The sequence below is a fragment of the Bubalus bubalis genome, chromosome 17, assembly GCF_019923935.1.
Source record: "Bubalus bubalis isolate 160015118507 breed Murrah chromosome 17, NDDB_SH_1, whole genome shotgun sequence".
NCBI classification, from domain to species: domain Eukaryota; kingdom Metazoa; phylum Chordata; class Mammalia; order Artiodactyla; family Bovidae; genus Bubalus; species Bubalus bubalis.
Window position 1 is genome coordinate 40,918,903 of NC_059173.1, and position 25,004 is coordinate 40,943,906.

General features: G+C 36.9%; 1 long non-coding RNA gene across 2 annotated transcripts in view; it reads left to right on the plus strand.

The window, feature by feature from the left end:
- The first annotated feature begins 449 nt into the window (after positions 1 to 449).
- LOC123329968 overlaps positions 450 to 25,004 on the plus strand; it is a 152,984-nt gene continuing 128,429 nt past the window's right edge. For both annotated transcript variants that reach the window (XR_006545612.1, XR_006545611.2), the window contains exon 1: positions 450 to 617. This is a non-coding gene — a long non-coding RNA (uncharacterized LOC123329968). The remainder of the gene's footprint in view (positions 618 to 25,004) is intronic.

Sequence of the window (25,004 nt, forward strand, 5' to 3'; positions counted from 1 at the left end):
AAAATTTCTAAACTCCTGTAATTGTCTGTATGGTCAGGCCACTCAGGATAGCTCTTCTCGTGCTCTCTGCACATCCTGTGCTTGACCAGTGCCTGCTTCACTCACACTCAGCTCACAATGGCTGACCTTCCTGTGTACTTGCTGCTGCCACGTGCATGCCTGCTAAATCGCTTCAGTCACTGCCAACTCTTTGCAACCCTATGGACTGTAGCCCACCAGGCTCCTCTGTCCATGGGATTCTTCAGGCAAGAATACTGGAGTGGGTTGCCGTGCCCTTCTCCAGGGCCTCCTCCTGACCCAGGGTTCGAACCAGGCATCTCTTATGTCTTCTATTTGGAAGGTGGGTTCTTTACCACTAGAGCCACCTGGGAAGCTGCTGCCCCAGCTGATGACTGATCTAATCTTTAGATCAGAGCATCTCCACCTGATAGCTTATCAAAGGGGCCATGAGGGACCCATGCCTCTGCTAGTTTCCCTAGTAACCCACGAGGTCAATTCTGGCTGGCATATATTTAGGTAATTGACACCTTCCCCCTCCCCACAAGAGAGAAGACTGTCCAGGCTCAGCGTCTGGCTGCACACAATGGGGAGACGCTCCAGGACCTGGAGTCAGACAGGTAAGCTCCTCCATCCATTACACTACTGATGTCTGTGTCACTGACTCCGGGCTCTTTCTTCGGTCTCAGGAAGGTGCAAGTAAAGGCCTTGGAGGCCTGTAGGGTGCACCCAACAATTGGCTGAGCAGACAGGAGGCTGAGGAAACTCCCATGAACTCTGGGAGATAAGGACGGGGGATGGAGGGTTGCTGGGGACAGTCTTCTAACATGGGGGCTGGAAAGGTGAAGGGGAATCCCTGGAGTGGACGTTCATAGCGTGTGGGGTCCTGTGGTGGCGGTTCTTGATGTATGCAGCTGCCATGAGAGTGAGGAGAACTCGCAGACACTGTTGCTGAGTTACTGGCTGCTATTACAGTGGGGGGAAAATTAGCTAATGTGGGGACCATGGGTGTGAGATGGCCGTTGTTTTTTATGTTAAGGCAACAGAGGCTGAGCTAATAGCTGAGGTGAAGGTTAACTTAATGTTAATTTCCGTTCTTCTGAAAGTGAGTCATGTGACTGTGAGTGATATATATTATCTTCTATTACTATTTGTTTCAACTGAATTGCTGTTTAGAAACTTGATATTTAGAAAGAAAAAAAAAAAAATCCCCCAAAATGGCCAAGATAGAAATCTTTTAACATTCTAAAACTGGTTGTCATTTATGCTCCTAGAGAATGTTAGCTTTTTAGAAGGAATTGGTATTTCTCTTTCCGCACTTTTAAGATATAATCTACCTGAGAGTGAAGGGGGAAAAAAGGGCCTTAAAAACTCTAGCAGGAAAGCTGAGATCTCTGTGCATATGCACAGACATGTGTATGTTTATGTGTACTTTGTAAGTAGAGTATCTCTCCCTTCAAACAGTGTGGCCAAGATTAGTTTGTGAGTGACCTCTGCTTAATTGGCTTAAAAGAAATTAATTGCTTTATATAAATTCTTGGAAATGTGAAAGAAACAGCCTAGGATAAAATTCCGGTTCAGGTGATTTGGGAAATATTCAGTACTGAATGGTTATCTGGTATTGAAGCCACTTAGGCTTCTTGATTTGATTAATATAGACATGTTTTTAAATTCGTTGGTGTTTGAGAATTATGCTTCTGTTGTACCTAGGTTTGTGCATGTGTGTGCATGCTAAGTTGCTTCAGTCATGTGCTAGGTGTACTAGTGGTCAAATAAGACTTGATTATATCTGTCGCAAATTGGTCAGCAAGGAAAATAATGAAACTTTAAATGTAAATAAGCTTTTAGTTAAATTGTATAGGAATAACTGGCTTCCCAGGTGGTGCTAGTGGTAAAGAACCTGCCTGCCAATGCAGGCTTAAGAGATGCAGGTTCAATCCCTTGGTCAGGAAGATCCGCCAGGGAAGGGCATGGCAACCCACTCCAGTATTCTTGCCTGGAGAATCCCATGGACAGTGGAGCCTGATGGCGCTATGATCCATAGGGTTGCAAAGAGTCAGACATGACTGAAGTGACTTAGCACTCATGCCCATAGGAATAATTATGTTTGGGGAATATCAATCTAAATGATCTCTCCAGATTTTGGTAACTTGAAGTAAACTAAGTTAAATGAAGAGAAGTCATTGACTATCTGGGCCATTTCAAATAGGATAAAATATTGGAGCATTAATTCCTAGGCAGGTCTCTGTTTACCTACCCTTGATTTCTTAAGAGAGGAAGACTAAAGCATAAGTTTTCCAATCAGGAAATGCTGGTATGACAAATAATTCACAATTACTTTCTTCTTGGTTTTTGCTAGAGATTAAGGTTTTTATTTACGGTTAAGATTATAATCAGTCATAATTCCAGTTATAAATGAGAGGGTAACCGGCAGGAAGGCCAGGAGTCTCCAAATGGAGGAAATAAGCTGCAAGTGTCAGACATTTTTTCTCTCTCTTAAGTGGCAGGAGGAAACAAACTACTAGTGTTAGATTTTTTCCCCTTCTCTGTACAAATTTATAAAGAGGTTTCTCTTAAAATTCTGTGTTGCCATGACGACACCTGGTTCCACCAGAACTTAACTTTTCTCAAACCTTGAACTAACCAACGCTGTTTTTCTTACGGAAATGTTTGTCTTAAGCTATGTTAATGAACCATGTATTTACCCTAGACTCTGTCTTCAAGTTGGTTCCACCTAAGACTCTGAACTGACTTGACAAGCCAGTATGTTTTACTCATGCAAATGTTCTCTTAAGCTATGTTAATGAGACTGTATTTGCTTGGAAACCTGCCCTTCTTCCATTCATGTCAATCAGTTTATGGCCCAGGACAACTCACCTTGTGCCAATGTTATTTCAAAATGCATGTTGTGGGTGAGGGGCCTGGTGCCAGTCTCTGAGTTTTGAAACATTTCTTTTCTCTAGCAGACTGCTAGTAGCTATATAACATCCGGCTAAATACTAGCAGTGGGGGGCACTCTTTCTTCCCACTTCTGATGTCTATGTCAGAAGCTTTCTCCATCTCTTTTATACTTTAATAAAACTTTATTACACAAAAGCTCTGAGTGAGGCAGCCTGGTCACTCGCCCCGGATCAAATTCTTCTCCAGGGGCCAAGAATCCCAGTTTCTTGCGTGGTCCAGCAACAACCTCTCATTATTACCAAGTTTTTTTTTACTCTCACGTTGTTATCAGGTGTTTAACCTTGCTGTAAGTCTTTTGTTGTTTATAGAGTTACCGTTGTGCTTATATTTTTGCAAAACTACTTCATAGGAAGCCCCTTTTGACAAGTATAGGTCTCTGATAAATTTCAGATCCTACTGCTGAGCTGGGGCAGAAATTAAAGAATCCTAAGGGAAAATCTGATATATTCATAAAGACTTAACAGAGGGATTGGATATGGAGTGAACTGGTGAATATGGTTATAATGTTTATGGTTTTCGTCTGGACTATTACTGATTTAGAACTTTTTTTCCAAATATAGGGAAACCCTTCACCCCTAGTTAGTTACAATCTACAGCAATTTGGCAAACTACACCTGTGGGTAGAACTGAAACATTCTTGTCCCTCCAGAAAATGGAGACCCTTGGGTTCTGAGCAGCCTTATCCAGTGAGTGGGAAAGACTGTCTCCTGACATATGCAGGGATCTCAATATTTTGGGGCCCTCCGGAAGAGAGAAATCTCCCTGAGATGGAGTCTGATGGCAGGCCTTTGGCAAGGCTTTCTTGAATGGTAAACGACTTATGACATGAGGTCATATCAATAAATGAGCATGAGGATATAACTCCAGACCATAAATTCACATAACTTACAGATGTGCTGCTGCAGAAGCTTACAAGTAAATCTGTGATACCCTGATTGATGGAACTTGGAATGAAGTTTCTCTTAGAAATTGTATTGTAAGAGTGGTTGGGTTTTTTGCTCACCAAGGCCTATTACATCTATAATTTAAACAAAGTGAAAAAATACTTAAGAAATATTACTTTATTCTGGTGCTTGATTCATGGTTAGTACACAAGAAATATATATTGAATGACTAAATAAATTTATATTTATATATAATATATATTATATTATAAATATAATACACACACACATATACAGTGTTTCTATGGAAACTTACGTAAAGTTTTGATTCAGGTTGTTGCTACCTTTCAACACTAGTATCCTTTACCCATCCTTTGTACTTCAACCCCAATCCCAGAAGCTGGATCAATATTATAACCTCTTCTAAGCATCAGTAAAAGAGAAGTAAGGCACAGGGATTTATAGAGCCTCTGTTCCTACAGAGACTTACAGATACTCACATGGGGGAGCAACCTGATGGAGGGAAGAGCAATCTGAAGGAGAGTTATCTGTGATGATGGCGTCTTGGGAGGAAGGAGTGGGTTGGGTAGAGTTCTGGAGGAGGGGGGCGGTGGTCTACACAGTGACAGCATACATAGGGTTTCCTCCAGTAGCAGCACTTCCAGTTCACAGTCACCGGGATGCCGGTGGGACGTGGATGGTCTTCTCGGGCAGTGGGGAAAAAATGGTCATTTTACCAACCACAGTTGTGCATACTCTTTAAGTAGCCTAAAATCACCATCTTAAAAGGAGATGACATTTTCAAATTAGATCCAGATGGATATTCAAATAGAACAAGTCTTTGGGGACAGATAAAACTGCAGGTAGAAATCATATCTGGCAGGCAGAACACAATATTTAAAACAAATAGCAACAGAACATGGCTACAGAGGAGTCCTAACAAGGGATTTCCACAGCATAACTGGAAGTTCAGAACTAGGTGATACTAGAACTACATAGACAGGCAAAGGAGGAGACAGGACAGGACTCTTACATGAGGGGCTGCTGAATAGGAGGCAAAAACCAGGTCCTTGAGCTATAAAAGTGACTAAATTTTATAGAGGAATAGAAAGTGCCTTCCTCATACTGGGGGAAAATATAAGGACTAGGTTTGAGGAATATGGCACAAGTCCCTTAAGCAGAACAGGGACTTTAAAAAGTCAGACAAGTTTTGTTCTAGAGAATTTGATAGAGTTCCTACATTGACTTGCATTCCCCCATTGACTCAGTAGTAAAGAATCCACCTGCAACCCAGGAGATGCAGGTTCAATTCCTGGGTCAGGAAGATCTCCTGGAGGAGGGGATGGCAGCCCACTCCAGTATTCTTCTCTGGAAAATTGCCTGGACAGGGGAGCCTGGCAGGCTGATTCGTGGGGGAACAAAGAGTTGGAAATGACAAGCGACTGAGCACGTGCACGTGCCTATGTTTACTTAATATATAAGGTCTTGGTGCACTTCAGAAACTGGGGGACTAAACCTGTTCTTAGAAACAAATTGTTTTAACTTTGGGAAAACAGAGGGCTGTAGATCCTCAAGTCAGCAATCTCAGCAGTCTAGGCCTGTGTCAGTCTATACAGCAGGTCTTTACATTTTCATTTTCTTCCTATTTTATCCCACTTCCTTCATTCATGTGTCCTTATGCTTCAGACTCTTAAATTTAGACTCCATTCAAATGTAAATTGAAAGCTAATAACTTCCCTGTTTCTGCATCTTTTATAGTTATCTTTTTATCCCCTTATATGTTTCTCTCTGATTTTTAGGCCTTCAAATTGCATTTCTTTCTATTTTTGCCCACACCCGATGCAGCACTTTGTGCCATCAGGCAAAAGGTTTTCTGAATAGATTTCATATTTGTAATCTCTCAAGAGTTATTAGTTTAATTCCAAGTGACATCCTGAATAAACCATGTAAATCACCAAGGTCCATTTAGAACTGGCAGTAAATAGCACTAATTCAGACTGCATACAGAATTATTTAATACAGTTTGGTGACCACACACATGGCACTGAATTCATCAGAGTAGAATTATCCATGAAGGTACATAAATGACTTTTCATTGAGTGTTTCCACAATTAAGTGAATGTTTCATGATTAATAATCTGAAAGAAGAAGAAATCTATGCTCAGGAATAGACATGAACTATGTCGTGGACAATTTGAAAACTCAAATAATTGAATCTCATGTTTATGTTTGCTTTGAATAGGAGGTGTAAAGAAAAGTAAATGACCAACTGTAGTCAGTTTATCCCCTGGATTCCAGATGCTTAACAGGCATCTTGTAGAATCTTCAGGCATTAAATTATGGATCAAAAGGATTTTTGAATATAAGTCTGATTTGATGACAGCTAATGATAATAGAACATCAATTTTAAAAAAGAAAATAGACAAAGGATTTATGTCTTCCTGATCATTTATATCTGACAATTTTCTAGCCAATTAACATATCTGCTGTATTTAAGTTAGTATTAAATAAAATCCTGAAAGATGATGCTGTGAAAGTGCTGCACTCAATATGCCAACAAATTTGGAAACTCAGCAGTGGCCACAGGACTGGAAAAGGTCAGTTTTCATTCCAATCCCAAAGAAAGGCAATGCCAAAGAATGCTCAAACTACCACACAATTGCACTCATTTCACACACTAGTAAAGTAATGCTTAAAATTCTCCAAGCCAGGCTTCAGCAATACAAGAACTGTGAACTTCCAGATGTTCAAGCTGGTTTTAGAAAAGGCCAAGGAACCAGAGATCAAATTGCCAACATATGCTGGATCATGGAAAAAGCAAGAGAGTTCCAGAAGAACATCTATTTCTGCTTTATTGAGTATACCGAAGCCTTTGACTGTGTGGATCACAAAAAACTGGAAAATTCTGAAAGAGATGGGAATATCAGGCCACCTGACCTGCCTCTTGAGAAATCTGTATGCAGGTCAGGAAGCAACAGTTCAAACTGGACATGGAACAACAGACTGGTTAGGAAAAGCAGTACGTTAAGGCTGTATATTGTCACCCTGCTTATTTAACTTCTATTCAGAGTACATCATGAGAAACTCTGGGCTGGAGGAAGCACAAGCTGGAATCAAGATTGCCGGGAGAAATATTAATAACCTCAGATATGCAGATGACACCACCCTTATAGCAGAAAGTGAGGAAGAACTAAAGAGCGTCTTGATGAAAGTAAAAGAGGAGAGAGAAAAAGTTGGCTTAAAGCTCAACATTCAGAAAACGAAGATCATAGCATCTGGTCCCATCACTTAATGGCAAATAGATGGGGAAACAGTGTCAGACTTTATTTTTCTGGGCTCCAAAATCACTGCAGATGGTGATTGCAGCCATGAAATTAAAAGATGCTTGCTCCTTGGAAGGAAAGTAATGACCAACCTAGACAGCATATTAAAAAGCAGAGACATTACTTTGCCAACAAAGGTCCATCTAGTCAAGGCTGTGGTTTTTCCAGTGGTCATGTATGGATGTGAGAGTTGGACTGTCAAGAAAGCTGAGCACCAAAGAATGGATGCTTTTGAACTGTGGTGTTGGAGAAGACTCTTGAAAGTCCCCTGGACTGCAAGGAGATCCAACCAGTCCATCCTAAAGGAGACCAGTCCTGGATGTTCATTGGAAGGACTGATGTTGAAGCTGAAACTCCAATACTTTGGCCACCTGACACGAAGAGCTGACTAATTTGAGAAGACCCTGATGCTGGGAAAGATGGAGGGCAGGAGGAGAAGCAGACAACAGAAGATGAGATGGTTGGATGGCATCACCAAATCGATGGACATGGGTTTGGGTGGCCTCCAGGAGTTGGTGATGGACAAGGAGGCCTGGAGTGCTGCAGTTCATGGGGTCGCATAGAGTCGGATGCAACTGAACTAAATAAAATAGAAGACTTGTATTTTGAATAAGGCACCAATAAATGAATTCAGTTTAATCTCAGAATAATCTAAGAGGCGAACATAGGATGCTTCATTCTACTGTACTTTCTGTAATATACTGTATTATGTATCTTAGGAAAAAACTACAAAACCAACTAAAAAGTATTATTACCACATTTTAAACCAGAATCTGATCAAGCCTCTAAATCTAAGTGCCAATTTATAGGGAATACAAGAAACAGAATACAAGTTAAAAAATACCAATGGGAGGCAATTAGCAAACTTTATACTCCAGGAAATTACATAGAACAAATGACCTGATCTCTTTAGCAAATAAACTTCAAGGAAAGAAGATAGAAATTTAGAAAAAAGGGGGCTGGAAATAAAATATTTTATTTAATCCAACTGTAGTGTATGGATTTTATTTATACCTAGATTCTAATAAACATTCTATAAAAGAAACTTTGAAACCATTAGGGAATTTGAAATAATTCATAATACTAAGAATTATCCTTAATGGTTTGGTAATAGAAATATCACGCTTTGAGATGGGTTCTTATTTATAGATAGATACTAAATATTAAGGATGAAATAGTATGATACTTGATTATATTAAAAACAGAAGTAACAGGAATAAACAAGAGTTGTAGACAAATTAAGATTGGTCATAAATTGATAAGAATATAGATAGTAAATTTTTTATTATAATAGTCTCTACATATTTATGAAATTAAAATTTTCCATGATGAGAAACTTAAAGTATCAAGCATTACATTACTACTAAACATTTATTGTTCAATATACAATATAGTTAATCATTTTCCACATTGAGATATATATAAAATATATATAACTACCTTGCTCAATTCACCTATTAAATCTAATAACCTACATATACATTTTGGATTTCCTCTAAATGACATGTGTTAACATGTCATCATCTCTCATTTCTTAACTTTTCTCTAACATAGTGATGCTAATGATTAAAATGAATATAACTTCTTAGGACTTAAACAACCGGGGGAAGTTACATATAGTAGGGTTCCTATTGCTAGATTTGCTATACTTAGGACAACTTAATACATTAAACTGGGTTATACTTATTCATGAATGTGCTGAGGAGTTTTCCTTTTAATATAATTGTATATTGTTTAATAGGAATAAAATAATGTTATATTTACCTATTCCTGGGAGAGTGTGTGTGTGCGCGCATGTGTGCGTGCACTCAGTCATGTCGGACTCTTTGTGATCCTGTGGAGCCGGCCAGGCTCATCTGTCCATGGGATTCTTCAGGCAAGAATACTGGAGTGGTTTGCCATTTCCTTCCCCAGAGGATTTTTCCTGACCCAGGGATTGAACCTATGTCTCCTGCATTGGCAGGTGAGTTCTAGCCACCAGGGAAGTCCATCCCTGGGAGAGGCCTTGTCAGTCACACCTATATAAATCTTGGCTTGGACTATAAGTAAATAATTAACAATGAAATATTTTACATGTATATATGAAACAAAATGAAAATGATACAATGTTCAACATCATTAGTCAGTGCACATCAAAACTACAATGAGAAATCATTTCCCACCTGTTAGAACTGCTATTGTCAAAAAGACAACAGATAATAAAAGTTGATGAGAATGTGGAGAAAAGGGAACCCTATCACTGGATGGTGAGAATGTAAACTGGTGCAGTCATTATGGAAAATAGTATGAAGGTATCTCAAAAAACAGTAGAAATAGAACTGTAATGTGATCCAGCAGTTTTACTCCTGGTTATGTATCTGGAAAAACCAAAAACACTAATTAAAAAAGATATATACACACTTACGTTCAGTACAGCATTGTTTGCACTAGCCAAGATAAGGAAGCAACTTAAATGTCCATCAATAGTTGAGTAGATAAATATGTAATACAATGAAATTATTCACACATAAAAAGTAGTGAAAATTTGTCATTTGCAGCAATATAGATGGACCTAGAAGGTATTATCGGAGAAGGCGATGGCACCCCACTCCAGTACTCTTGCCTGGAAAATCCCATGGACGGAGGAGCCTGGTAGTTTGCAGTCCATGGGGTCGCGAAGAGTTGGACACGACTGAACGACTTCACTTTCACTTTTCACTTTCATGCATTGGAGAAGGAAATGGCAACCCACTCCAGTGTTCTTGCCTGGAGAATCCCAGGGACGGGGGAGCCTGGTGGGCTGCTGTCTGTGGGGTCGCACAGAGTCGGACACGACTGAAGTGACTTAGCAGCAGCAGCAGCAGCACAAAGTATTATGCTTAGTGAAGTACATCAGAGAAAGACTAATACCATATGTTTTCACTTGTATGTGGAATCTAAAAAATTAAACAATGGAATATATATAACAAAACAAAAACAGACTCATAGAGAACAAACTGGTGGTTACTGTGGGGAGAGGAGTGGGGCGAGGGGCAAGATAGAAGAATGGGGATTGAAAGGTACAAACTAATAAATATAAAATTAGCTACAATGATATATCATACAGCACAGGGAATATAACTGATATTTTTATAATAACTTTAAATGGAGTATAACCTATAAAAAGATCAAATCGCTAGGCTATATACCTTTAACTAATTTAACATTGTAAATCAACTATGCTTCAATTAAAAAACAATAAAATATTGAAAATTAACAAGACAACCAACACTGTAGAAGTGCCTTGATCAGATACATACATATCAGAGAATCATAAAGTCCAATTATTTGGGTGAAAAATTTAAAACAACAGAAATAGATTCATATCATGTAAGATTCATGGAAGGACCTCTGAGATTGTTAGTCAGTTAGCACTTATCTCTGTCAAAAACGTTTTTCCTCATATGTCTTGGAACAAAATAAAAGGAAATAGTCTTGTGCCATGAGAAAGACTGTCCAGTGAACTAGTGTGAAAGGGAGCGATTCCGGAGGCAGATTCTTGGGTCTGTTATTGGTGAATGAGGACAAGCTGCTTACTGCTTCAGTGTCTCAGTCCCTCAAGTGTAAAACTAACATCACACTATTCATCAACTTAAAGGACTGAATAAATGAGTTATTCCTTAGAACAGTGTAGTATACAATATTATCAACATCATTATTTTGATTATGACAGTTATTATTAAATATTTTATTGGAGACATAAAAATAAAATTAGCACATGGGGCTTTTAGGTTTACCTCTATCTGCTGACTTTTCAAAAAAGAGAAGAATACTGAACATAGATCATTTCCATTTATATATCAATTTAAAAATAATCATTAAGTGCTTACTACATGGCAAGCATGGCATTGGATGTGTGAAAGTGAGTAAAATGTGTCTTCTATCCACAAGGTGCTTTTACAGATATAAATTATCAAAGACACATAAGTGTTACAGGAGATACGAAAGAAGTTCACAGAAGTTGCTGTAGGTGGGCAGAGGAAAGAATGGGGAGTTTGACCTGAGGAGAGTTCCAAAAAAAATTCTCAGAAGGAAGCCAGTATTCTAACTCTCTAGAAAGGTTTAGGATGATTTATTCAGCAGTTAGTTGGGACCTGGAAGACCACGTACTTTCCAGGAGGAAGGAGAAGCTGGTGAAGAGACAAATATCTGCAACAGGTTACTAGGCATAATGTACTCCTTTATTTATTCAGTTATTCAGCAAATAATTTTTGAATGCCAGATCTTGTAGACACTGTACTGAACAAAACATATAAAAATTTCTGGTTTCATAAAAAATTACAAAAGACAATTGCAAAATAAGCTAATATGCAATATCTCAGGTAGTAGATTAATTCTATACAGAAAGTCAAAGCAGAGTAAGGGCCTAGAGAGGGACCGGGGAAGTGGTACCACTCTACAAGGTTTTGAGAAGATGGCATCTGAATAAAGACTTGCAGAACACGCAGGGTAAAATAACTTTTCAAGTAGAAGAAACAAAGGGCAAAGACTTTGAGGCAGGGATTGGTTAACATGTTTGAGAAGTAGGAAGGAGGCCAGTGTGACATGTAATGAGTAGAGGGGAGGTAGAAGTTGAATGAAACATGAGAAAAGGGAAATGGGAAAAATGGGAATGGGCTTTCAGGGCATGGGAAGAATTCTGGATTTTATACTAACTGAAGGATTTTGAACAAAGATGTGCTTTAATCTGATTAAATTTTCAAGAACGCTGCCTAATGTATGGTAAGATTACAAGGCCGTTTGGGGGGGTGGGTGTGGGTGGGAGCTTTGAAGAAAAAAATGAAGATTTCCCAATAATCTACATTAATAATATCAGTGCTAGGACCACGATAGTAGCATTTATATAATGAGAAACAGATTCAGAATGCATTTTGAAGGTACCGTTAACAGGATTGGCTAATGGACATGGAAAATTAGAGAAAAGCGGACCTCCAAGGTGCTCCTAGTTTTAAAGACTGAGCAGCTGAAACATAGTGTTTCCATTTACTGTGATGATTAGTACTGAGAAACAGTATCCTCTGGGCATCTTAAATTCAAGATGTCTATCACAGGGACAGGCATATTCTAGTGCCAGCAGACTGTCTGGTATGACTGGAGCATCAGATTCAAAGGAGGTGTACTGATGGCAAATAAGGCTGGAGGTGAGTAGACTCGGTCACACAGAAGGTTTTGTGTGCATAACAAGGACAGTGTACTTGACATTCCCAACCTACAGTTGGCCTGCATTGCGTGAAAAAGCATCTCTTCTTTTGATCAGCACTCGATTACTTCAAAATACCATCTACTTCTGCCCCCCACACTTGTAGCCAAATGTATAATGAGTAGCCAATGGCTTTGTATTGTACTTCCTTGCTCATCTCTGCCAGGGACTTTGCTTTGGGAGATTTTGTTCTTAATTTAATAAGAGGAATTAAATTGAAGATCTGTTGGAAATAAGAGCCAACTTGAGGCCAGATAATTGAGGGTCTTGAAAATCAGCATAGTTTTGACTTTATGGCTAGTTAAATGTACGTGTTAGTTGAACTAAATAGCATTATTAAGACTGCAGTTGACACTTCCCTGGTGGCTCAGTGGATGGGAATTCACCTGCCAATGTGGAGGACATAGTTGGATCCCACGTTTCGTGGAACAACTAAGCCCGAGCACCACAACTACTGAGCCTGTGTGCTAGGGCCTGTGAGCCACAGCTACTGAACCCCGCTAGCATAAGGCCTGTGCTCCACAGAAGGAACCATTGCAGTGAGAAACCTGTGCACCCCAAGGAAGAGTAGCCCCTGCTCCCTGTGACTAGAGAAAGCCCATGCAAAGCAATGAAGACCCAGCAGCACAGCCATAAATAAATAAATACATATATTTTAAACTGAGGTTAAAGAAGCTTAATCCAACAACAACATCAAAGAAAGATTGAACCTGAAGAAGACTCCCACTAGCAATGGAGTTAATCAGATTAGTGATACGAGACAGACTGGCAAAGGCCACAGGAGATATCCTATTGGGAAATCCTTCTCCCATTTTTAAATCATTATTTTAACGGCATGTCATCAAATTATGATGTTTAACAGTCTCTCTTCAGTTGCAAAAAGGAGGAAAATTTAGAAACACATTCACATTTTGTTTCCTCTAATTCTATAATAAATTGGTTACCAAATACTATCTATCCTAGGTATTTAGTGCTTTTATTTACCTTTCTCTTCCTTCTGCTACTTCTGCCCACGTTCAAGAAATAACCATGTTTTGCCACAACTTTGATGAAATCATGGCTACAGTCACAGTGCCCTCCAAAGTTGAGAGACCTTCTTGATGAAGTATCTTGTTTAACTTAGTACTTAGTGCTGTTAGTTTTTTAAGCTTCCAATAATATCATCTACATTTTATTTTCATTTTGCTGTTTCCAAGAAGAATTTACAAAATGACTTCCCTGGAGGCTCAGATAAGTAAAGAATCTGCCTGTGATGCAGGAGACACAGATTCAATTCCTGAGTCAGGAAAATTCCATGTAGAAGGGAATGGCTACCCACTCCAGTATTCTTGCCTGGAGAATTCCATGGACAGAGGAGCCTGGTGGGCTACAGTCCATGGGGTTGCAAAGTCGGACATGATTGAGCGATTAACAATTTTAACAATTTTACATATTTTCAAATGTTTTCCTCATAAAATAACAACTTTTAAGTACAGTTATTTAGTCATGGCAGGGTTGATGATTTTGCATAATACACATATGAAACACAGGTTTCATTTTAAAAGGATCTAGTTTTTTAAATCTCAGTATTCTTTTTTGTAATTGTATGTAAATATAAAACATCTATTTCAGAATTTCAAAACTATAGTTTAACTGAAAAATTTTTATATGAAGTGTTCTGCTTTTTTATTCATCAAAATTAGAAAAAAATCTGCATAAATTTTATTAACAATTTTATGTAGCTGTATATTCTTTTCTGAATCTATTATAGATTAAAAAATATGTGAACAAAAATGGAAAATGAGTGATTGTAACAATAAATCTATATCATAAAATGTTCAAAACACATTTGAACTATGATTACTTTTAGAGAAATTATGCCATAAATTGGAATATAGTTATGAATAAAAATTGAAAAGATGATAATACTCTTTATAAAAGATTAGGCTTTTAATGTTTTTCTATTAATACATATTATCCTATTTTGTTGAGGATCTTGCCAGGAACAATATATTTTTCACTATTTTTTGTGTATAAATTAATTTTAATCAAGCATGATTATTAATCATATGATATTAATAAAATCATATTTAAATACAACATACTTCCAAATGAAGTTTGGTGATATGACTTATAACTTCTCTAGTAGATCTGTGTTAAAAAAAAAATTAACTTCATGTTTTCTTTCTGGCCTACTTCACTCTGTATAATAGGCTCCAGTTTCATCCACCTCATTAGAACTGATTCAAATGTATTCTTTTTAATGGCTGAGTAATACTCCATTGCGTATATGTACCGTAGATTTCTTATCCATTCATCTGCTGATGGACATCTAGGTTGCTTCCATATCCTGGCTATTATAAACAGTGCTGCGATGAACATTGGGGTACACATGTCTCTTTCAATTCTGGTTTCCTCGGTGTGTATGTGAGACAGCAAAAGAGACACAGATGTATAGAACAGTCTTTTGGACTCGGTGGGAGAGGGAGGCGGGGATGAGTTGGGAGAATGGCATTAAAACATGTATAATATCATATAAGAAATGAACCACCAGTCCAGGTTCGATGCAGGATACAGGAAGCTTGGGGATGGTGCACTGGGATGACCCAGAGGGATGGTATGGGGAGGGAGGCGGGAGGGGGGTTCAGGATGGGGAACACGTGTACACCCGTGGCAGATGCATGTTGATATATGGCAAAACCAATACAATATTGTAAAGTAAAAAAATAAAAAAAATTAACTTCAAACACATGAGTCTTCTTTCCAGACTGCCTACAAATCAAAGCTGGTTTATTGTAAAATAGATTAAAATTTATGTCACAATATCATTCACACTTGAGAATACAAGATTTCTTATATTTTAAGAATTTACAACATAATAGAAAAGAAATAGTAGAAAGAAAAAAATTCCTTTTTCTCACCACTGAAAAATTTTAGAGGAAAATATATTTTATTATGTTCATGCATATTAAATGGTATCACACTGAGTAATGCAGTGCTATAAACAAGCAGTCAGTTTAATCAACTCAGAAGAAAAATATTGGTTATTCTTAGTGGGTGAAGATTTTAACTGTTGCTTAGTACCCATTCTCTCCATTTCCTCTTTGTAATGAAACTCCTTGAAATTTTGCTGTGTGTACATTAATCTTATAGGATGACTACATTTCCTAACCTGACTTATAGGCAGGCATAGCTTTTGTGTATGTTTGGGAGAGTAGTATATCAGGAAAAATTGTTGTGAGCAACACTTGATGTCATTACTTTAAAGGACAAAGAACACTTTATAGATGTTCAGTGTAAATGGTATAATACAAGTATCTTGAAAGTTACTGGAATTTATGCATATTTATATAATACTAAAGTTTTGTCTACATTGCAAATGTTCCCTTATAATTGGAACAGGGCTAGGAATAAAAAAGGCAAGGGTGGAAAAAGAGGATAAAAGAATCAGAAGACAAGAAAGCTGGAGGATATAAAAATTTGAAATTGCAATATATAAAGAAGGGCAATCTAAATAATTGCTATGTGACAGGAAACAGTTCAAATTAAACTAATTTTAATAAAAGAGCCTTTATATATGTCTAGCTCTTCCATCATCTTTTTGTTAAGGTAAGCAGACCTTTGTTGGCAAAGTAATGTCTCTGCTTTTTAATATGCTGTCTAGGTTGGTCATAGCTTTTCTTCCAAGGAGCAAGTATCTTTTAATTTCATGGCTGCATTCACTGCAGTGATTTTGGAGTTCAAGAAAATAAAGTCTGTTACTGTTTCCTTTGTTTACCCTTCTATTTGCCATGAAGTGATGGGACCAGATGTTATGATCTTACTTTTTTGAATGTTGAGTTTTAAGTCAGCTTTTTCACTCTCCTCTTTCACATTCATCAAGAGGTTCTTTAGTTCTTCTCCGCTTTCTGCTATAAGTGTGGTGTCATCTGCATATCTGAGGTTATTGATATTTCTTCCAACTACCTTGATTCCAGCTTGTGTTTCATCCAGCCTGGCGTTTCTCATGATGTACTCTGCATATAAGTTAAATAAGCAGGGTGACAATATATAGCCTTGGCGTACTCCTTTTCCTATTTGGAACCAGTCTGTTGTTCCATGTCCAGTTCTAAGTGTTGCTTCCTGACCTGCATATAGGTTTCTCAAGAGGCAGGTCAGGTGATGTGGTATTCCCATCTCTTTCAGAATTTTCCACAGTTTATTGTGATCCACACAGTCAAAGGCTTTGGCATAGTCAATAAAGCAGAAATAGATGTTTTTCTGGAACTCTCTTGCTTTTTTGATGATCCAGCAGATGTTGGCAATTTGATCTCTGGTTCCTCTGCCTTTTCTAAAACCAGTTTGAACATCTGGAAGTTCACAGTTCACATATTGCTGAAGCCTGGCTTGGAGAATTTTGAGCATTACTTTACTAGAGTGTGAGATGCATGCAATTGTGTGGTAGTTTAAGCATTCTTTGGCATTGCCTTTCTTTGGGATTGGAATGAAAACTGACCTTTTCCAGTCCTGTGGCCATTGCTGAGTTTTCCAAATTTGCTGGCGTATTTAGTGAGGTACTTTCACAGCATCATCTTTCAGGATTTGAAATAGCTCAACTGGAATTCCATCACCTCCACTAGCTTTGTTAGTAGTGATGATTCCTAAGGCCCACTTGACTTTGCAGTCTAGGATGTCTGGCTCTAGGTGAGCGATCACATCATTGTGGTTATCTGGGTCATTAAGATCTTTTTTGTATAGTTCTTCTATATATATTGGAGAAGGAAATGGCAACCCAATCCAGTGTTCTTCCCTGGAGAATCCCAGGGACGGGGGAGCCTGGTGAGCTGCCGTCTATGGGGTCACAAGTATTTTTTATATATATATATATATATATATATATATATATATATATATATATTATTCTTACCATCTCTACCTAATATCTTCTGCTTCTGTTAGGTCCATTCCATTTCTGTACTTTATTGTGCCCGTCTTGGCACTAAATAGCTGGGAAAATAAGAGAAGAAGTAGCCTTACAAATAGCTGACAAGAGAAGCAAAAGGCAAAGGAGAAAAGGAAAGATACCTACATTTGAATGCAGAGTTTCAAAGATTAGCAAGGAGAGATAAGAAACCCTTCTTAAGTGATCAATGGAAAGAAATAGAGGTAAACAATAGCATGGGGAAGACTAGAGGTCTCTTCAAGAAGATTAGAGATACCAAAGGAACATTTCATGCAAAGATGAGTATCTCATTAGATAATTAAATTAATAGCTACTAAAGATATACATGGTGAGTGTAAATAGAGGAATTAGCAACTGGCTTTCAAGATTAATGTGGATTTTTATTTGAAAATACATTTTAATTTAATATCAAAATAATATTTTGTTTTTATGGCACATTTGAAATACTGAAATGTTTAACTAAAAGGATATGCCTCTATGCTTCTTTTGTCACTGGTCAAATTTTAAATGAACCTGAAAGTTCTAATTTTATTTCTAACAAAAGAGTTCAAATAAGAAACTGACAGGTATATTAAGCAACATAATTACTATTAGCCGGCACTGGTATCTGTCACCAATTAAAATGTTACACAAAGATGGGATCTTTAGATTCTAACATTCTCTCCTCTGAGCACGTATCTAATATTAAAGCTGAACTTTAAAAAAAAAAAACAAACCTGTTCCCTTTCTTTGAGTTTCAGTTTTCCATCAGATAATTTTTCATGAATAATGGCAAATTTCACAGCTCTGATTTTCCTTTTTATTTTTCTTGCAGAAAATTCATAAAATAAAACCACATTGCTTTAAAGCAGAACACATGGTTAGTTTTTAGCAGAGAAGTGAAAAATCTCTAGTTTGTCTACCAATATAATTACTGGCAGCCGTTAAATTCTATATACAACATAAGGCATAAATTAGCTGATCACCAACATGTGTGTAGCCACAAGGTAACAAATATTAAATGCGGGAAAAAGGGAGAAAAATGAAATAAGTTAATAAATGATGACAAAGAGATAAAATGTATAGTTATGTTGATTAGATTTTGCCACATGTCATTTGTTTTAGTCTTCAATGCCAGTTGTTCAACGTTTTTATAAAAAGAGGTATTTTATGATATCAGTTTTCATTTGTAGTGATCTTCTTGCAAGGTATTTTGTGTTTAGGCAAGAAAAATGAAAACAGGAACACATGCAAATAGGGCCACGTATTTCTAAGAGCCTAAAACTAATGTTAAGTTACCCTGTCAACACAGATTTAAAACCAAAAGGGAAAAAGAGTAAAGTGCCATAAGTAATTTGTTCCACTGTCCAGTTTTACTGAAGACTCTAGTTCTGCAATTAAAAGCCAATGACAGCTCACCACACTTAACTTGAACGTGCAGGTTCTTTTTAACACATTTGTGGAAAGAAAACACTGAAGATCTCACATTTTACAAACAGTTCCCAAAGTTTCGGAATTATTAAAGAATAAGATGAAAATATAAAATGAATAATATTCTATCCTTCATACATAAATATGTTAATCCCCAGTCAATATGCAGCATACGCTACTGAAAATTTTTTCTATCTGTGATGATGGATTTACCGTATAAACTCACAACTTCCCTTATCCCCCTGTGGTTGGAGGTATTTGATTGGGAGCTAGTCATAGGACAGAGGGAAGCTGATTGGAATTCACAAAACCTAACCGCATTGGTTACACTCATTAGTATAGCAAAGCTGCCAACTAGAGACCAAAAAAAAAAAGGAAAACAGAAAAGAAGGAAAAGAATTAATGACAAACATTACAAAAGTTGAATTTTAACTTGTAAAAGCTGACATTTGTTTCATATTTGTACTTTGCAAATGCTTTTTATATCCATTTTCTTATTTTAAAAGTGTTATTCCCAGTAAGCAGGACTTATGTAATCACACCCACATTATAAATTTGAAATTGTGACACAGAGGAGTTATGTAGTTAAAAGCCAGATTCAGGAGAGACAGAATCATATGATGGCTAAAACCTGGCCTCTGATCTGAATTCAAGTCCCAAGTCTACCTCATAAGAAGCCTTCGTCTTTCTGTAAAGTCAATTAACAGTTTTAGCCTTAAATACCTCTATCTATAAAATGGATAAAAAATTTTCAGCATCTTCTTCCTACCTTATGAAGATGCTGAGAAAATTACATAGGAAAATGACCTAAAGTGCTTAGAATTTTACTTGGTATGAGCAAATGTTGATCTTCAGTTCAGTCGCTTAGTCATGTCCAACTCTTCGCCACCCCATGAATCGCAGCATGCCAGGCCTCCCTGTCCATCACCAACTCCTGGAGTTCACTCAGACTCACGTCCATCGAGTCAGTGATGCCATCCAGCCATCTCATCCTCTGTCGTCCCCTTCTCCTCCTGCCCCCAATCCCTCCTGGCATCAGAGTCTTTTCCAATGAGTCAGTTCTTCACATGAGGTGGCCAAAGTACTAGAGTTTCAGCTTTAGCATCATTCCTTCCAAAGAAATCCCAGGGCTGATCTCCTTCAGAATGGACTGGTTGGATCTCCTTGCAGTCCAAGGGACCCTCAAGAGTCTTCTCCAACACCACAGTTCAAAAGCATCAATTCTTCGGCACTCAGCTTTCTTCACAGTCCAACTCTCAGATCCCTACATGACCACAGGAAAAACCATAGCCTTGACTAGATGGACCTTTGTTGGCAAAGTAATGTCTCTGCTTTTGAATATTCTATCTAGGTTAGTCATAACTTTCCTTCCAAGGAATGTCTTTTAATTTCATGGTTGCAGTCACCATACTACTATTGTATTACTTTTATTATTACTATTTATTATTACTCAAATATTCATGATCATCTCAGGACATCCTGCTTGAAATTGTGATAACATCCTATTTTTTTTTTTCCACAATGAGTATTTTATATAATATAAAATGCTTGGGGTATGAGATAATGAACTGTGACTATTCTTATCCTTTTAAATCAAAAGGGTGAATTCTAACCCTGACTTTGTCACTTTTTATTGATGTGAGTCCCATCAGTAAACTTTCTTTGAGTCTCCATTTCTATTTTTGTTACATAAGAACATTGAAAACTGGAAAGCACTACACATGTGTAAAGTATTATTAGTACTTGGGAAATAATTGTTGGTGAAGTTGAATCTTACCATAGAACTTCTCTAGCTTCTCACCATCTGGTATTGCCTAACCAATCTTCAATTGAATTGTACCTTACCGTTTTCAAATGAAGGAAAAAGAAAATGTCTTTCAGTCTTAGGAATTTGTGTTTGCAAATATTTTCTTAAAGTAATTTTAAGAAAATTAGAAACATTATTAGATAACCATCAAGCAAGATACTGAAGTATGTGATTCATTCATTTCATGTTCAATGTGATCAGAGGAGTTAAAGTGAAGAGACAAAATGGAACCTTTTAGCTAGCACATGTGTTTCATTGTATGTTGAGTTGTAAAATCCCAATCTCTGATTTTTAAAGTAAGTTCTCTTTTGACTCTCTTCAACAAAGGTAGTTTTGAACATGTGTGAAAGTGTAAAACAATACAGCTTTAGAGGAGTTGTGATTAATTCCAGTCTACCTTGTGATTTGTTAACAAATGTATCAGCTCCATTTTGATTTGGATCTTTTCATTTGAAAAGAGCTAAAGAGAAATGGCTTCAATTTTTAGTCTCTACATGAAAAAATTAGAGGTTCAATGAAAAAAAAAAATTGACCTTGCTAATAAATCATGTTTATTTGGAAGTGGTATCAAGAATATAGAGTTTACAGAGAGAAGCAACCTATGCATATAACAACATTTAATAAATATTTATGTAACAAGTCATCTGTACCACATACTCTTCTAGGCAGTGTAAATATAGCAAAAATACAACAAAAATCTTTGTCCCTATATCCTTTACATTCCCAATGTATTGTGCAAGGTAACAGAGAAGACAGACATGTTTTCATGGTTATATTTTAATGTAGCTGAATACTTTAAATCTACTCCCCATGTTTGTATGTGCTCAGACATGTTTAATACTGTTAGTGAAAGGTGAATGAATACCTTTGGGTTTATTCAAAAATGGTTGATAAAAATGTTTCTATAGATCTCAGAGCAGACACAATTAATATGCTTTCAATAAATTTGGAAGCTGAGCGTATGCCACACAGATGACCCCACATTCTCCAATATTCTGTGCATAACCATTACCTTAATATCAGAACTTATTAGCTTGAACCTCCACCAAGTTCTGTGGTGTGCCCAGAGCTTGCTCAAACTCATGTCCATTGAGTTGGTGATGTCATCCAACCATTTCATCCTCTGTCATCCCCTTCTCCTCCTGCCTTCAATCTTTCCCAGCATCAGGGTCTTTTCTAATGACCCTGGGCCAATATTGATACATTATTACTCACTTAAGTTCATGGTTTACATCAAGTTTTACTTATGTTGTACAGGTTTTGACAAATGCATAATGACATGTATCCATCATAATAATATCATTCAGAGTAGTTTTACTGATCTAAAATCCCTGTGTTCCTTCCACACCAACACCTGCCTCTGGAATAATACAGTATATACCCTTTAAAGACTGGCGTCTCTCTCTAAGAATAGACATTTAAGTTTTCTCCATATCTGTTTGTGGGTTGATAGCTCATTTCTTTTTAATGCTGAATAATATTCCACTGTATGAATACAGCAGAATTCCATTCACCTATTGTAGGATATCATGGTTGCTTTATTTGGCAACTATGAATACAATTACTATAAACATTCATGTGCAGATTTTTATGCTTTCACCTCATTTGGGAAGATACCTAAGATCACAAATGCAGGATCATGTGGTGAGACTATGCTTAATTTTCTAAGAAACTGCCAAAATGGTATTTTTGTTGTTGTTGTTTGTTTGTTTTTACTGCCACTGGGAATGAATGAGAGTTTGAATGGATTTTAGTCAATTGAAAATCACCTTGTTTTAATGTGAAACTTCCCTGATGACATACACTGTTGAGCTTCACATGATTATTTGACATCTGGATATCTTCTTTGATGAGGTGTCTGTACTGATTTCGCTCCCATTTTTAAATTGGGTAGCTTCTTATTGTTCAGTTTTAAGAGTTCTTTGTGTACTTGGAATACAAGTTCTTTATCATATATGTGTTTTGCAAATACTTTATCCCAATCGAGGGTGTGTCTTTTTATTTTCTTAGTAGAGTCTTGCACACAGCAGAAGTTTTAAATGTATTCATATCTAAAATAAGTTTTTCTTCCAAGGATCAGTGGTGTGTCTATAACTACTCAACAATTTCAAAGTCACATTTGATTTTACCCTGTATTTTATTAGAGTTTTGTGTTTTCTTTGTTTTTTGTCTATTCTGTCACCAATGCAATATTTTAATCACTGTGCTGTGCTTAGCTGCTCAGTTGTGTCTGACTCTTTGCAACCCCATGGACTGTAGCCCACCAGTCTCCTCTGTCCATGGAGATTCTCCAGGCAAGAATACTGCAGTGAGTTGCCATGCCCTCCGATGTATTAATACTAAGTTTTGAAGTGTGTAATGTCAGCCCTTAAACTACTGCTTCTGTATGATTGTGTTGGCTATTCAGGGTCTTTTGTCTAGAAACTGGAGAATCCATCTTATATATTCACAAAATCATTTCCTTGGATTTTGATGGGAGTTGCCTTGAATCTGTAGATCAAGTGGGAATAAGTAACATCATAAAAATATTGTCTTCCCATCAATCAATGTGGGCTATTTATTTAGATCTTTCATTATAGTTTTGTCCTTGTTCATTCGCTCTGTCATATCCCAACTCTTTGTGACCCCATGGACTGTAGCACTCCAATGTTCCCTGTCCTTCACTATCTCCTAGAGTTTTGTCATTATACTAATGTATGTCTTGTACATTTTTGCTAGATTTATATCCCAGTGTTTCATTATTTTTGGCACTGATGTCAACGATACTATATTCTTAATTTCAAATTTCAGCTGTTCATTGCTGGTGTATAAGAGAGCAATTGACTTTTTATATTAATTTTGTATCTTGAAACTTTCCTGTAATAGCTTACTATTTTTAGGAGTGTTTTGGATCATTATGTGCAATTTATTTACATTGAAAATTACATCATTTGTGAACAAGGACAGTATCTATTCCTTTCCAGTATGTATGCCTTTTAATTATATATTATTGCATTGGCTAGGACTTCCAGTATGATGTTGAATAGAAGTGATGTGATAGGTTTTTTTTTTTGCTTTTTTCAGATCTTAGAGGGAACACACATGTTTCCTCACCATTAATTATGATGCTAGCTCTAGGTTTGTTGGAGATGTTCTTTTTCAAATTCAGGACATTCCCTTCTGTTCTTAGTTTGCCGAGAGTTTTTCATTATGAATGGGTGTTGCATTTTGTCAAATGCTCTTTCTGGATCTATATTATAATCATGATTTATCTTTAGATTTTTGATATGATGGGTTACATTAATTGATGTTCAAATGTTGAACTAGCCCTGCATACCTTGAATGAATCCCACTTGACTGAGATTATATTTCTATTTATACATTGGTAGAATCCATTTGCTAATATTTTTGTATATGTGGCTCAGAAGGTAAAGCGACCATCTACAATGTGAGAGACCTGGGTTCGATCTCCGGATTGGGAAGATTCCCTGGAAAAGGAAATGGCAACCCACTCCAGTACTCTTGCTTTGAAAATCCCATGGACGTAGGAGCTTGGTGCAGGCTACTATCCATGGGGTCGCAAAGAGTAGGGCACGACTGAATGACTTCACTTTCACTTTATGACAAATATACATCTATATTCTTTTTCCTTGTAAAATCCTTGTATTTTAAGGATAGAGGTATTTATGGTAATACTGGCTTCATAAGAGTTAGGAAATATTCCCTCTGTTTCTGTTTTCTAGAATTGATTGTATAAAATTGGTACACTTTTTTCCTTAAACGTTTGGCAAAATTCAGCAGTGAAACCATCTGGCCCGGGTGCTTTCTGTTTGAAATGTTATCATATTGATTAAATTTGTCTGATAAAGATTAGCATATTATCTGTTTTTTTCTTGTTTGAGTTTTGGTGGATTGTATTTCATGGAATTGGTCCATTTTATCTAAGTTATTAAGTTTGTAAGCATAGACTTCATCATAATATTCTCTTATGGTCCTTTTAGCATTAATGGATCGATCATGATGGTTTCATTTATATTCTCCTTGCCTCTCCCTGCTTCTCTCTCCTTCCCTCCTTTCCTCTTTCATTTTAAGCCTGGCTAGCATCTTATTAATTTTATTGATCTTCTCAAGAACTAGCTCTTGGTTTCATTGATTTTCCTGTGACCTCCTGCCAATGCAGGAGACATTCAGTTTCATTAATTTATGGAATAATTATTTCCTTCTGATTGCTTCAGGTTTATATTGATTTTCATTTTCAAGTTTCCTAAAGTGAAAACTTAGATTATTGATGTCAGATCTTTCTTCTTTTTAAAAATATTTGTACATTTATATATGATATACATTTATCTTTAAGCACTGCACTTATTGCATTCTACAAATGTCTATAAGTTGTATTTTGTTTTCATTCATTTAAAAAAATGACATTTATTCTTTGACCCATGTGTTATTTAGAAGTGTGATTGTTAATTGTCAAATATTTTGGGATTGTCCCGCAATCCTTTTT